Source organism: Astyanax mexicanus, chromosome 25 (genome assembly GCF_023375975.1).
Source record: "Astyanax mexicanus isolate ESR-SI-001 chromosome 25, AstMex3_surface, whole genome shotgun sequence".
Classification (NCBI taxonomy): domain Eukaryota; kingdom Metazoa; phylum Chordata; class Actinopteri; order Characiformes; family Acestrorhamphidae; genus Astyanax; species Astyanax mexicanus.
This window is the reverse complement of record NC_064432.1, coordinates 21,273,365-21,286,347: the sequence shown is the minus strand read 5'-3', so window position 1 is coordinate 21,286,347 and position 12,983 is coordinate 21,273,365. Positions and strand designations below refer to the sequence as shown.

At 37.6% G+C, this 12,983-nt stretch overlaps 1 protein-coding gene across 1 annotated transcript in view; it reads right to left on the bottom strand.

Annotated features, from left to right (window-relative positions):
- Window positions 1-12,983, bottom strand: part of ptprdb (protein tyrosine phosphatase receptor type Db) — a 114,511-nt gene that overhangs the window by 76,292 nt on the left and 25,236 nt on the right. The window contains exon 4 of the mRNA XM_049472644.1: window positions 6,630-6,659. The gene's annotated coding sequence lies outside the window, so the exon portion shown is untranslated. The remainder of the gene's footprint in view (window positions 1-6,629; window positions 6,660-12,983) is intronic.

Below are 12,983 nucleotides of genomic sequence, written 5' to 3'. Positions count from 1 at the left end.
TTTAATTATTAGTGTTGTGTTTAAACCACTAGATAGCAGTGTTGTATTCCCACTGTTCTGATTGGATAAAAAGTCTTGTCTGTTATTCAGATTAGATGCAAATAATGGTGTGAGTGTGTTTCTATACTATTTCCCTCCATTTTGATTTAAACAATTGCAATATACTGTATATTCATGATTAATGAATCGCAATTTATTGCAGTATATTTAAATGTGAGCCCTGTATCATGAAACGCATCATATCCCAAAGTTCTTGCCAATACACAATCTTACCCTACACATATTCAAATATTAATTTTGATTAAAACATTTTTTCCATTTATTCAGCGTCAATTAAAAAAAATTAAATATCACACACTTTCCACACTGCTCGTGGATACTGAGATAACAGTTCTGTCTCCCAGCAACAGAATTCTAGTTTCCATTTACAACATCCAGGGCCCATTTTTCTAAAAGCTTAGTACTTATGTTGCGTTGCAATTGAGCTTGAATGTTGGAATTACCTATAGTTCCAGGTATTACGTTTTAACTGGAATGCTTTACAGGTCCTATTTCCCGCTAGAAAAGTCAGGAGAGCGTAAAGAGTTCAGAATCTAAGATTGATACACAGCACATAAACGTTAGTAAAAGCAGTAGAGTATTAAATCAGTCATACACACATTACTGTCTAAATTCTATCTGTGGACATCTGTTGTCATGGTGTTTGGATGCGCACATACTGCATAATGTGTAAATGGAAAGCAGCGTTAGTCATCTTAACTATTTAGTTTACAAATAAGAATAAGAAAAAGTTGGAAAAGTGAGGAAAATGCAAATAAACAAAAACACAGTCATTCCTACTTTTATTTGCAAGACATTTAGGAGCCCTATCTTACACCCTGCTCAAGGCATGATGCTCATTACTATTTTACACCCCACAAACACACCCATGATTAATTCAGAGAATTAATACATGACTTTTTGTGTTTCGAGCTGCACAAGGCATACTTTTCCCGTCGTTACTATAGCAAAGACAGTACATCGACAAACTCTTAATCAAGCTGCACAGTGCACGGTTGGCGACTTACCTATAGAACATTAAAATAGGGGTTCTAATGTTTTATCTGCTTTAACTAACACTTTATATGTTAATGTACATTAGTATTTTGCATTTCAGCTTTGCTACAAATTCCAAAAACAGGACTCCACAGGCACACCACAGAGCAGCTATTATTTGGGTGGATCAGACACAGCCGTGCTGCTGGAGTTTTTAAACGCATCAGTGTCACTGCTGGACTGAGAACAGTCCACCAACAGCATCCTGTGGCCAGCGTCCTGTGACCACTGATAAAGGAATAGAGGATGACCAGTACAAACCCTGAAGCACCCGCTGAGCTTCTGGCTCTGAGCTTCTATCTTTATCTGCAGGGTGGAGCAGGAAGTAGGAGTGTCTAATAGAGTGGAGGACAGTGAGGGAACACAGTGTTTAAAAACTCCAGCAGCACTGCTGTGTCTGATCCACTCGTACACAAAGCACAAAACACACCGAAACACCACCACCATGCCAGTGTTTGTGCAGTGCAGTGTGTGTGTGTGTGTGTGTGGGCAATGCCATTTGAATGATTTTCATTTTTTCCAATTAATTCGGGGGAAGCTTGGTCCCAGGAAAGTGCTGAATGCCCACACACACACACACACACACACACACACACACACACACACACACACACATACATACACACACTTCAGTAGCCTAGTTCCCAGAGCGATATGTTAATGAGGCCGCATTAAGCTGCTTCACTTGCAAGAAAGTCACTCAAGTAACAACAGAGGCAGCAGCTCGCACACACACGCACACACACACACACACACACACACACACACACACACACACAAAAGAGAGCTATTTCCAGGATGAATTTTAATTGAGCATAAGAATGTAAGATTATACAGCATTTTGATTGAGTTTAGCCCCCGCAGAGTAAGTGTTCCAACACTAGCCAAAACACAACACAACACACACACACACACACACACACACATTCTTCAATCACTGCATCCAGTGTGTAAGGGAGAGATAGAAGTGCAAGATGCTCTTAAACAGAATGTCAATGTAAGTGGTTCAGACACTCGACATTTCACACCAAATTAACACATAACCGCAAGGCAGACACACACACTCGCCCCTACACATACACACACATCGACCCCAATGACATCAAAGAGGTGACATTTAATTAATCTAACTAAATCTGGCCTTTAGAAGCAAAGGGAGATACACACACAGATCACAATATAACATCAAAGCAAATATATAAAATATGTAGTGTTTATTATAGGTTAACTGTTCACTAGCTTTTAAACATTTTTTTCTCATTCTGTACATAGACACAAACTTCAGTACTATTATCATTTTCACCAGTTTATAGGGCCTGAAATGGAACCCATGGGGCACGCCACAAAATCTCATGAACTAAACAGCTATACCTGAGTTCAGGATGAATTTTAGTTACTATCATGGTATATATCCTCTATGCTGTTTAACTTGGTCTTTGGTTAGCTTTATATATTTTACTTTTAGTACATTTTTACATATTTACTCTAGTTTTAGCTTTATACTTGCACGACTGCAGTAGGTTTATGATAAGAATAGCACTACTAATGTAAATTTATGAGTAAAATTGTACTGCTGAGGTAGCTAGTTTGCTAAATGTGGGACTAAAACAGCACTGTTAAATAGGCCTGTGACAATAATTACACTATCAACTCATCATACAATATATGAACATGACCTCGATCATATTCCCTGATCGTATTCTTCATCCATTATATTTGAATAATCCTAAAGGATTGCCTTAAAAATATTTAAATTAACAGTCAAGTGTGTAAAATGGCTGCAGGAGTCCAAATTCCAAACAATGGATTGGAGTTTTCTGTCCCACCCTTTCCCCTCTCAGATGCGAGGCTCACGCGGGTTGCCAGATTGACAGACTGTGGCAAGAGATGGCAAGTATTACTCTGTAGCTGATCAATGAATATATATGTTTTAGTGTCTAAAATGCCAGTCTCTACTAGTGATGGTGGTAAATTCCTCATCTATGGTTAGCAAACCTTGCTGAAGTTTAATGATTACCTGTTTAGCAGAAAAATATCCAGCTTGCCTGTTACCATCACTGCAGCACATTATTTGCATGCTGTTGTCTGTTGTCAAACCTGAGTGTGGAAATGGGACTGGGTGAACGACGGTAAAATAAATTCAGAAGCTAAATCTCATACAAATTTTCGTGACATACCACACAGTTCAAATAATAAAATACTGTCTGAGGCTCTGCTGATAAGAGCTGTTAGTGCTTAAACTCAGCATGTTTCCTTTATATCTGATGATACATCCTGATCATATTAAATAATGAGCTACTATAGACAATAGATTTCTTAATATTCCTTTAAATCCATTTGCCATTGGTCTTAAAAATTCAAATGGTTTTATTTACGCATCACATTTCGCAGTTGCTGATTTAAATATCATGCAAATTAAATGTCAGATGTGAAAACAGTAATTGCACAACCACACACTTGATTGAGACCTTGATTGAGACAAGAGGAATTAGTCCCAGTCTGTTCCTAAATGAACTACGGAAAGATTTGTTTGAGGTGCAAACGTGATCCGACCATGATTTGAAACAACTATTAAATATACTCCTCATGTTTGCACTAAATGGGTGTTCAGGTGCAGTTTAACCTGATTTATTAATCCGATAATTACATCAGCTGTAAACTAATACCTTCTCTGCTGCTGCTCCATGTTAAATTGCACAGAAATACGTGCTAGTGAAAGACAGGGCCTTCTTCTTGTTTTTACTTTAATAACCGCACATCAACAATGCACAAATGGTTTGTTGTGGTGCATTCTGTGGAGCAGTTTTCCTTGTGTGAAACCAAACCAAAAAGTTGGAAAATATGTACCCTGGAATTAGTCCTTTGCAGTGATCATCAGTAAGCCTTGAATAAGGATGTGCACATGAGTGAGACAGAGATTTAGAGGCTGAAGTCACAGCACCACCCTTAACTACCCACATCAGAACACATACCCCCACACACACCCGCACCCACCCCCACACACACACAGACTTGCAGTTGTCATGTTCATGACTAGTCTGTAAGAATGCCTGTAGCATCTAAAACAGCTCGACTGAAAAAAACCCTTTCAGCAGCACACACACACACACACACACAAGGGTTTTAGTCACAACTTTGGGTGTGTGTGCATGTACACGTGTGTGTGCAGAGACACACACTGCATGCTGCGTGAAAAGGGTTTTTAAGCAGAACTGCTGTTGTGAACCTCCAGGCTCTAGTCCAAGCTTACACTGATGCTCAGCTCAACTGATCATAATCTCTTATTTTAATTATGTGCACCCTCACAACCACACACACACACACACACACACACTCTGAAACTCCTCCCTCTGAAAGCTTATACTAGATAATTATAGTGACCAAAGTGAAACATATCCAATGCCAGCACAAACAAATTACAACGTAATTAACTGGGGAAAAAAAATCTTCTTTTCCTCTTTTCCAGACTCTCACAGTGTGTTTACTCTGAGTCTTAAGGTCTTAAGTCCCACATGTGGCTTTACCCGGAAAGAAAGAATTCTTCTAAGTGGGCCTAAAGTTGTTGTTCAGGGGCCAAAACCAATGCCTTTCATTTTTAGATCTCCAGAGCTTCACCAGATCTTACAGCATCTCTAAACACACTGAATCCAATATATTAGACATAGGCCACAATACTATTAATAATATTCAAAATCTGACATTTTTTAATTTGGCTTAAATCCATCTCCCAAATTTATTTGTGGATTTTTATTTGCACATTTTGTTGTAATGGGGCAGTGGTGGCTCAGCTGTTAGAGCACAAGGTCTAGGTCGTGTATTTAATACCAGGCGTTTGGCAGGCCCTCAACACCGCTCCCCGGGCAACATACGGTTCTTTAAGGGATTCCATAGAACAGGGCTTCCCAAACCTTTCAATCAAATCAAATTTATTAGTACAGATCTCTTTTTTCAACTGATTTATCATGTTGTTGCAAAGCAGATTCGCAGACAAAGGATCAAACAACACATACAATATAAATCCCCCTTTTGCAACCGTGGTTCACTTAACCCACCACAAAATGTTCTGCAGCCCACAGGACAATTGGATTGTAGCCAAATCAGGGTAGTAGTCCGGTGAATTGAGTGATAGGATTACATTTTTGGCTAACAGCCTAAAGCAGTGCCACTACATCCTACTGAGGGACAATGGCTCACAGGATGAAAAATATCGCCATTAAAGAACCACTGTTGGTTTTACAAAACAGTCATGTTTATAACAAAGAGGTGAGAGTAGGGGTGGGCGATATGGCTCTAAAATAATATCACGATATTTCAGGGTATTTGTGCGATAACGATATACTTGGCGATATAGGAAAACTAAAATAATTAATTAATTTCAGGAATATAGTATAATAGTATAACAGTATAATCATAATGTGGCAAAATAAATAATATAGCATAAAATAATATAATGCTGCAAATAATATTTAGTGCATGCATATAAACTGCAAACTAAAACAATTATACAATAAATACACCTAAAGCTTCACAGTAAATAATAGACTTTTAAGACAGAACAGCCCTATTATCACGATATGGATTTTTAATATCATGATATTTCTGTATCACGATATATTGTATACAATATAATATTGCCCACCCCTAGGTGAGAGTGTGATTCTTTTAAGGATTTTTGTATTTTAAAAGTTTTAATAAATAGTTGCAATATTCTTGATGTAGATGAATGCTCAGCTCTTATTGTGGTTAAGACAGTCACTTGCAACCAATGATCATTTACACCTATCATTCAAAGTCTGCAGAGGAAAGAAAACCAAAGAAACTGCAACATTTCGGTGAGGGATGATGTTGTTTGGTTTACAGAAAGGACAAATTTTTACAATAGCAATAATTCTGACCTATTTCTAACACATGATGCTGCTACTATTTTTTTAATACCAATAAGTGACCATTTTGGAACTGCTACAACGTTTGTTGACTCATTTTAGTTCTTTATATATTAATCACACTCCTTAAAACATTGTAAGACTTTTAAGGTTTAAATCCACCTTGAATTCACCCCTTACTACTTAGTGAGTTTTAGATTTGAGTAGAGTAAAGAAATGCTTAAAAACTGACAGCCAGCTCATTTCCCCCATGCTAACAAGCAGAAAACACAAACATCTTTATGAACCTATACATAAACTGCGGTTCAAAAAATTAGAATCACTCGTCATTTTAAGCCAAAAGGGTTATTATTGAGACCTCTGTATAATGTCTTGTTCTTTATACAGCGACAGTAAGTGGCTCAAATGCGTCTCAGACCACCTCCTGAAGTGGACAGTTTGAGTGATCAGGTTTTTATCTGTTTTAAAATCGTCTCAGACAACCTCTTGAAGTGGACAGTTTGAGTGTTTTAATAGCGTTCCAGGAAACATTTTTTACTTGGAACTAAAAAATTCAGTTTTTAAGGTAAAATGTAATGCAGCATAAGATCAACAGCTCTGAATGTGTTTTAAATCAGTAGGCAAAGCAAGCTGTTCATTTCTGCTTCTTACCTTTCGACGAGGCACATGCTGTTACAGGACCTGAAGGGAAACAAAAGAAGCAACATTTAAAAAAACATCCCACTATTAGTAACATTAGAATTCTTATGGGCAAGACCAGAATTATGTCTGTTTGAATGTAATAAATTCTGATGAAAAACTTTATGATGAGTTTGTAGAGTTATTAACAAGAAACTTGATTGCTTGTCTTTTTCTGTCTACTGCGCTTGCACCGATCTCCACATCGAGGGGTGGCTTACCCACCAGCATGCTGAAAGTGTGACTTTTTTTGCACTGTAATAACTAGACCTTCCTAAAATACTAAAACCTAATTACAGGAGTAGGGTAAGGTGTGGTCTAGCTTGTTTGCAATAAACACATTAAGCCACACCAACCATAAGCAGAACTTTTATATGCTCATTCTCGCCTTTTCATTTTATCTTCATCTTTTCTTCTTTTTTTATTTGAACTCTATTTTTCTATGCACTTTTTTGTAACTTTAGCTGCTATATAATCACTGCATGAGGAGTTAAGGATCAGTATCCGGATGCTAAAATGCCATGTGAAAAGGCCAAGTGTTAATCTGCTGTGTCTTCACTGGGTGATGACCCAGTCACATCGAATGGATCACAGCAGAGGCTTAGCTCCAGGAGGGGGTTTGGGTTTTTGAACCCACACAGAAATATTTTATCATATTTTATCAGTCCTAAATGGTTCATGGGTGGATAACAGTACACACATCCAGAGCAGCAGATTAAGTATGTCTCAAGTAGCATTGATTTGCACATTAACTGCGCTGTAATGGTGTTAAATAAAGATCAATAAAGTCGTAATGTATTGCTATGTAAGCCAAAATATACTTTCCTTTCACACTGGACAAGTGCAGCATGTGCCACCACAAAAAATAATCAAATAAAAAGCAAACAGCAACTTTGAGAAGGTTCTAGAGTCTGTAATCAGTCAAGTAGAGTACCAGGCCAGAACCATAGATTTTTTTACGTTTCTTTTGAAGGTCTAACATATCGTAGCAGGAGGAGGGAACTGCAAATATGGGTTTTAATATGATATGATTTTTTAGTAACACTTTACAATAAGTGTACATTAATTAACAGTACCTACAAAAAAATTCACAGTGTCTTGTGGATTTTGAATGAAGAAACATTGAGACATAAAGTAGGAGCGCTGAGGAGGAATGTTGTGCATTGAATTAGAAATGTTAAAGCTGTTAATGTTTAAGTCAGGAAAGTTAGAGCATGAAATTGAAAAGCTGAGGCCTAAATTAGGAAAGTCAAAACTTAAATGAGACAAATTGAGGTGCACATTAGGCTTGAGTCATGAATTAGGAAAGTTGATGCTTCAATTATGAAACTTCAGGCTTGAATTAGAAAAGTTGAGGCTTGTATTAGGAAAGTTGAGGCTTGTATTAGGAAAGTTGGGTCTTGTATTAGGAAAGTTGAGGCTTGTATTAGGAAAGTTGAGGCTTGTATCAGGAAAGTTGAGGCTTGTATTAGGAAAGTTGGGTCTTGTATTAGGAAAGTTGAGGCTTGTATTAGGAAAGTTGAGGCTTGTATTAGGAAAGTTGGGTCTTGTATTAGGAAAGTTGAGGCTTGTATTAGGAAAGTTGAGGCTTGTATTAGGAAAGTTGGGTCTTGTATTAGGAAAGTTGAGGCTTGTATTAGGAAAGTTGAGGTTTGTATTAGGAAAGTTGAGGTTTGTATTAGGAAAGTTGGGTCTTGTATTAGGAAAGTTGAGGCTTGTATCAGGAAAGTTGAGGTTTGTATTAGGAAAGTTGAGGCTTGTATTAGGAAAGTTGAGGCTTGTATCAGGAAAGTTGAGGCTTGTATTAGGAAAGTTGAGGCTTGTATTAGGAAAGTTGGGTCTTGTATTAGGAAAGTTGAGGCTTGTATCAGGAAAGTTGAGGTTTGTATTAGGAAAGTTGAGGCTTGTATTAGGAAAGTTGAGGCTTGTATTAGGAAATTTGAGGCTTGTATTAGGAAATTTGAGGCTTGTATTAGGAAATTTGAGGCTTGTATTAGGAAAGTTGGGTCTTGTATTAGGAAAGTTGAGGCTTGTATTAGGAAAGTTGAGGTTTGTATTAGGAAAGTTGGGTCTTGTATTAGGAAAGTTGAGGCTTGTATTAGGAAAGTTGGGTCTTGTATTAGGAAAGTTGAGGCTTGTATTAGGAAAGTTGAGGTTTGTATTAGGAAAGTTGAGGTTTGTATTAGGAAAGTTGGGTCTTGTATTAGGAAAGTTGAGGCTTGTATCAGGAAAGTTGAGGTTTGTATTAGGAAAGTTGAGGCTTGTATTAGGAAAGTTGAGGCTTGTATCAGGAAAGTTGAGGCTTGTATTAGGAAAGTTGAGGCTTGTATTAGGAAAGTTGGGTCTTGTATTAGGAAAGTTGAGGCTTGTATCAGGAAAGTTGAGGTTTGTATTAGGAAAGTTGAGGCTTGTATTAGGAAAGTTGAGGCTTGTATTAGGAAATTTGAGGCTTGTATTAGGAAAGTTGAGGCTTGTATTAGGAAAGTTGAGGCTTGTATCAGGAAAGTTGAGGCTTGTATTAGGAAAGTTGAGGCTTGTATTAGGAAAGTTGGGTCTTGTATTAGGAAAGTTGAGGCTTGTATTAGGAAAGTTGAGGCTTGTATCAGGAAAGTTGAGGCTTGTATTAGGAAAGTTGAGGCTTGTATTAGGAAAGTTGGGTCTTGTATTAGGAAAGTTGAGGCTTGTATCAGGAAAGTTGAGGTTTGTATTAGGAAAGTTGAGGCTTGTATTAGGAAAGTTGAGGCTTGTATTAGGAAAGTTGGGGCTTGTATTAGGAAAGTTGAGGCTTGTATTAGGAAAGTTGGGTCTTGTATTAGGAAAGTTGAGGCTTGTATTAGGAAAGTTGGGGCTTGTATTAGGAAAGTTGATGCTTGTATTAGGAAAGTTGAGGCTTGTATTAGGAAAGTTGGGGCTTGTATTAGGAAAGTTGGGGCTTGTATTAGGAAAGTTGAGGCTTGTATTAGGAAAGTTGAGGCTTGTATTAGGAAAGTTGAGGCTAATTAGCTGATGATGAGTTGAATCAGGTCTTTTAGAAGTCTGCAGTCTGACACCTTCCCAGTAATGGGAATGCCTTTGCTATATTTAAGAGTTTTGGTTCCCAGTCAGGGAGGTTTGCCTGTAAATGAACAATGATTGCAGATAAGGAAAAGTTTTATTGGTAAAACTTTTCCTAACTTTTGTTGCACTGTCCCAACCGTTTTGACATGTGTTGCTGCCTAATTACTATGAAAATGAACCGATAGGAATTGAGTTTGTATATTGCTGCTGTCCAGTTGTCGCTTTTTTGATGATTTTTAGTTCACTACATAATTTGAACAAACAGACTGTCCCTTACACTGTGGCAAAACTTCTTGATGAATGGACCAATAGGAACTCTGCAAAATGACCTGAAATAAACTCTTTTTACATTGACTTCCATTGAAAATTCAGAAGGTTGGGTGATCCGAGTGGTTCAAAAGGCTAACGCTGCCACTATAATCAGGAGATCACTGGTTCAAATGCTGTTCATGTATTTTGCCATCAGCTGCTGGAGCCCTGAGAGAGCACAATTGACCTTGCTCTGATGACGCTCTCTCCCCACATCACTCCAAAGGGTGATGTCGATCAGCACAAGGCTGCGTCTGTGAGCTGATGTATCAGAACAGAGTTACTGCGCTTTTCTTCCGAGTGCGCTGTGATGCTACTCGGCAATGCTGCATCAGCAGCAGTTTAAAAAGAAAAGAGGCAGTGGCTGACTTCACATGTATCAGAGGAGGCATGTGCTAGTCTTCACCCTCCTGGTGTTGGAAGGAGTCAGTTTCATAGATAAAGGCAGTAGAGTGTTATTCACTTCTATAATCATATGCTTCCGTCCTATCTAAAAGTAAGTCCTACATTGTAATTCATCCTACTGTGAGATTTTGATGGTACCCTGCTAAACACATATGAAAACCATCTCATCGTAAGCTACCAGTTCTGAGAACCAGTGGATTGAAATAAATCCTTGATCAGAGAATCAGAAGAGCTCAGTTCAGCTAAAATAGTGCTGAAATATTTATGATCAGCAGAGGGCAGCAGCACTCTCAGCAAAGTGGACTAATTCTATAGAACAGAAAGAGAGGTAAGACTGGGCCTACCTGCCACTGATCAAGCTTAACATTATGACCACCTTCTTGTTTCTCCACCCATTTAAAAATACAATTTCAGCACTAATGATCATACAGGACACAGCCTCTCCCAGCGTTGACTTCTGGACTGTATGAACTGTCTGGAATGTATGTAAATTCACTTTCACAATGACAACTAATACCACTAATATATCTCCAGCTGATATACAGTGGCGTGAAAAAGTATTTGGCCCCTTACAGATTTCTTTTGTTTTTGCATTTTTGTCATATTTACATTTTTCTGATTATCGAACAAACTTTAATATCAGACAAATATAACCTGAGTAAATATAAAAGGCACTTTTAATGAATAATTTCACTTATTTATAAAAAAATATATATATCCAAACCAGTCTAGCCCTTTGTGAAAAAGTGTTTTCCCCCAACATAAATTAACTGTGATTAATCTCACTTTTTGGAAAGCTGAATTCAATTCCACAACTAACCACAACCAGACCTGATTACTGTTAGACCTGTAGAATCGAGAAATCACTTAAATAGAACCTGTCTGACAACATGAACAGCTAAAAGATAAAAAAAAAAACCTCTTGCTGATCCCTAAGACTTTGGATAAATATTCTTTGGACTGACGTGACAAAATGGAAAATTGAATTTTGGAAGGTGTGTGTCCCGTTACATCTGCTGTAAAACTAACACATAATTTCAGTAAAAGAACATCATACTGAATGTAAAACATGGTGGTGGTAGTGTGATGGTCTGGAGCTGCTTTGCTGCTTCAGGGTTTGGATAACGGGCTGTAACTGATCGAAGCAATCCTAAAGTAGAATGTCGGGCCATCTGTTCGTGACCTCAAGCTCGGGTGTACTTGGGTTCTGCAGAAGGTCAATGATCCAAAGCACACAAACAAATTCACCTCTAAATGACTTAAAAAAAAAAAACAAATGAAGGTTTTGGAGTGGCCTCGTCAAAGTCTGATTAAGATGCTGGGGATGATCTTAAACAGGCTGTTCATGCTCAAATATCCTCCAATGTGTCTGAATTAAAACAATTCTGTAAAGAAAAGTGGAACAAAATTCCCACAGGGCTAGATTTGGTTTGGATAGTTTTTATATGTTTCACTTAATAAATAAAATAATTTAAATCACTTAAAAAGTGCTTTTTATATTAACTCAGGTTATCTGCCTGACGTGTATATTTATTGAGGTATTTTATACTGACGCTTGCACACACATACACACGCATACACACAAATTATGTACAGTATTGCATTCATAAAAAAAAACACCTAAAACAATGGAACAATGGCTTAATTATTTATGATTTATTATTATTTTGTTTAGCTATTTCTTTTATTATACAGCTCTGGGAAAAATGAAGAGACCACTTCCGTTTCTAAATCAGTTTCTCTAATTTTGCTATTTATAGGTTAATGTTTGAGTAAAATGAACATTTCAGACTTAAATACATAATATAAAACATAATACAAATTTATATTCATAAAGTTTTAAGAGTTCAGAAATCAATATTTGTTGAAATAACCCTGGTTTTCAGTCACAGTTTTCATGCATCTTGGCATCATGTTCTCCTCCACCAGTCTTACACACTGCTTTTGGATAACCTTATGCCTTTACTCCTGGTGCAAATATTTAAGCAGTTCAGATCATCTATTCTTGATTATATTTCAGAGGTTTTCAGGTGGGCAAAATCAAAGAAACTCATCATTATTTCTTTCCAGAGCTGAATATGTAGTTCTATAGTTACAGACTGTAGTCATGTATCTGCTTCTCTCATACAGTGTGTGCTGTGCTGGTATGAAGGTATGATCAGACAGTGCAGCAGTGCTGCTGGAGTTTTTAAATACTGTGTTCACTCACTGTCCTCCTCTCTATTAAACAATCCTAGCTAGCTGCTTTAACTTGTAGATGTAAATGCCAGTCTTGACACCAAAGTGTTTAAAAACTCCAGCAGCACTAATGCACATGTAGTCGAGCTGAAAAACTTCGCAGTATGGCGTCCCTGAGAGATTTCAGCAGCTTTCCCGTGTCAGACAAACACACAACACAGCGGATTGGACACTTCAGCCCTGTTGTTTTCTTGTTTAAATGCACAAGTGCTTAAGAGCACTTAGTCTTTTAAAGAAAAGGATGAACAGAGAGATACAGCAAGAGAGAAAGCAAGAGAGAGAGAGAGAGAGGAAAGCTCAGAGGAAAGAAACAGGACA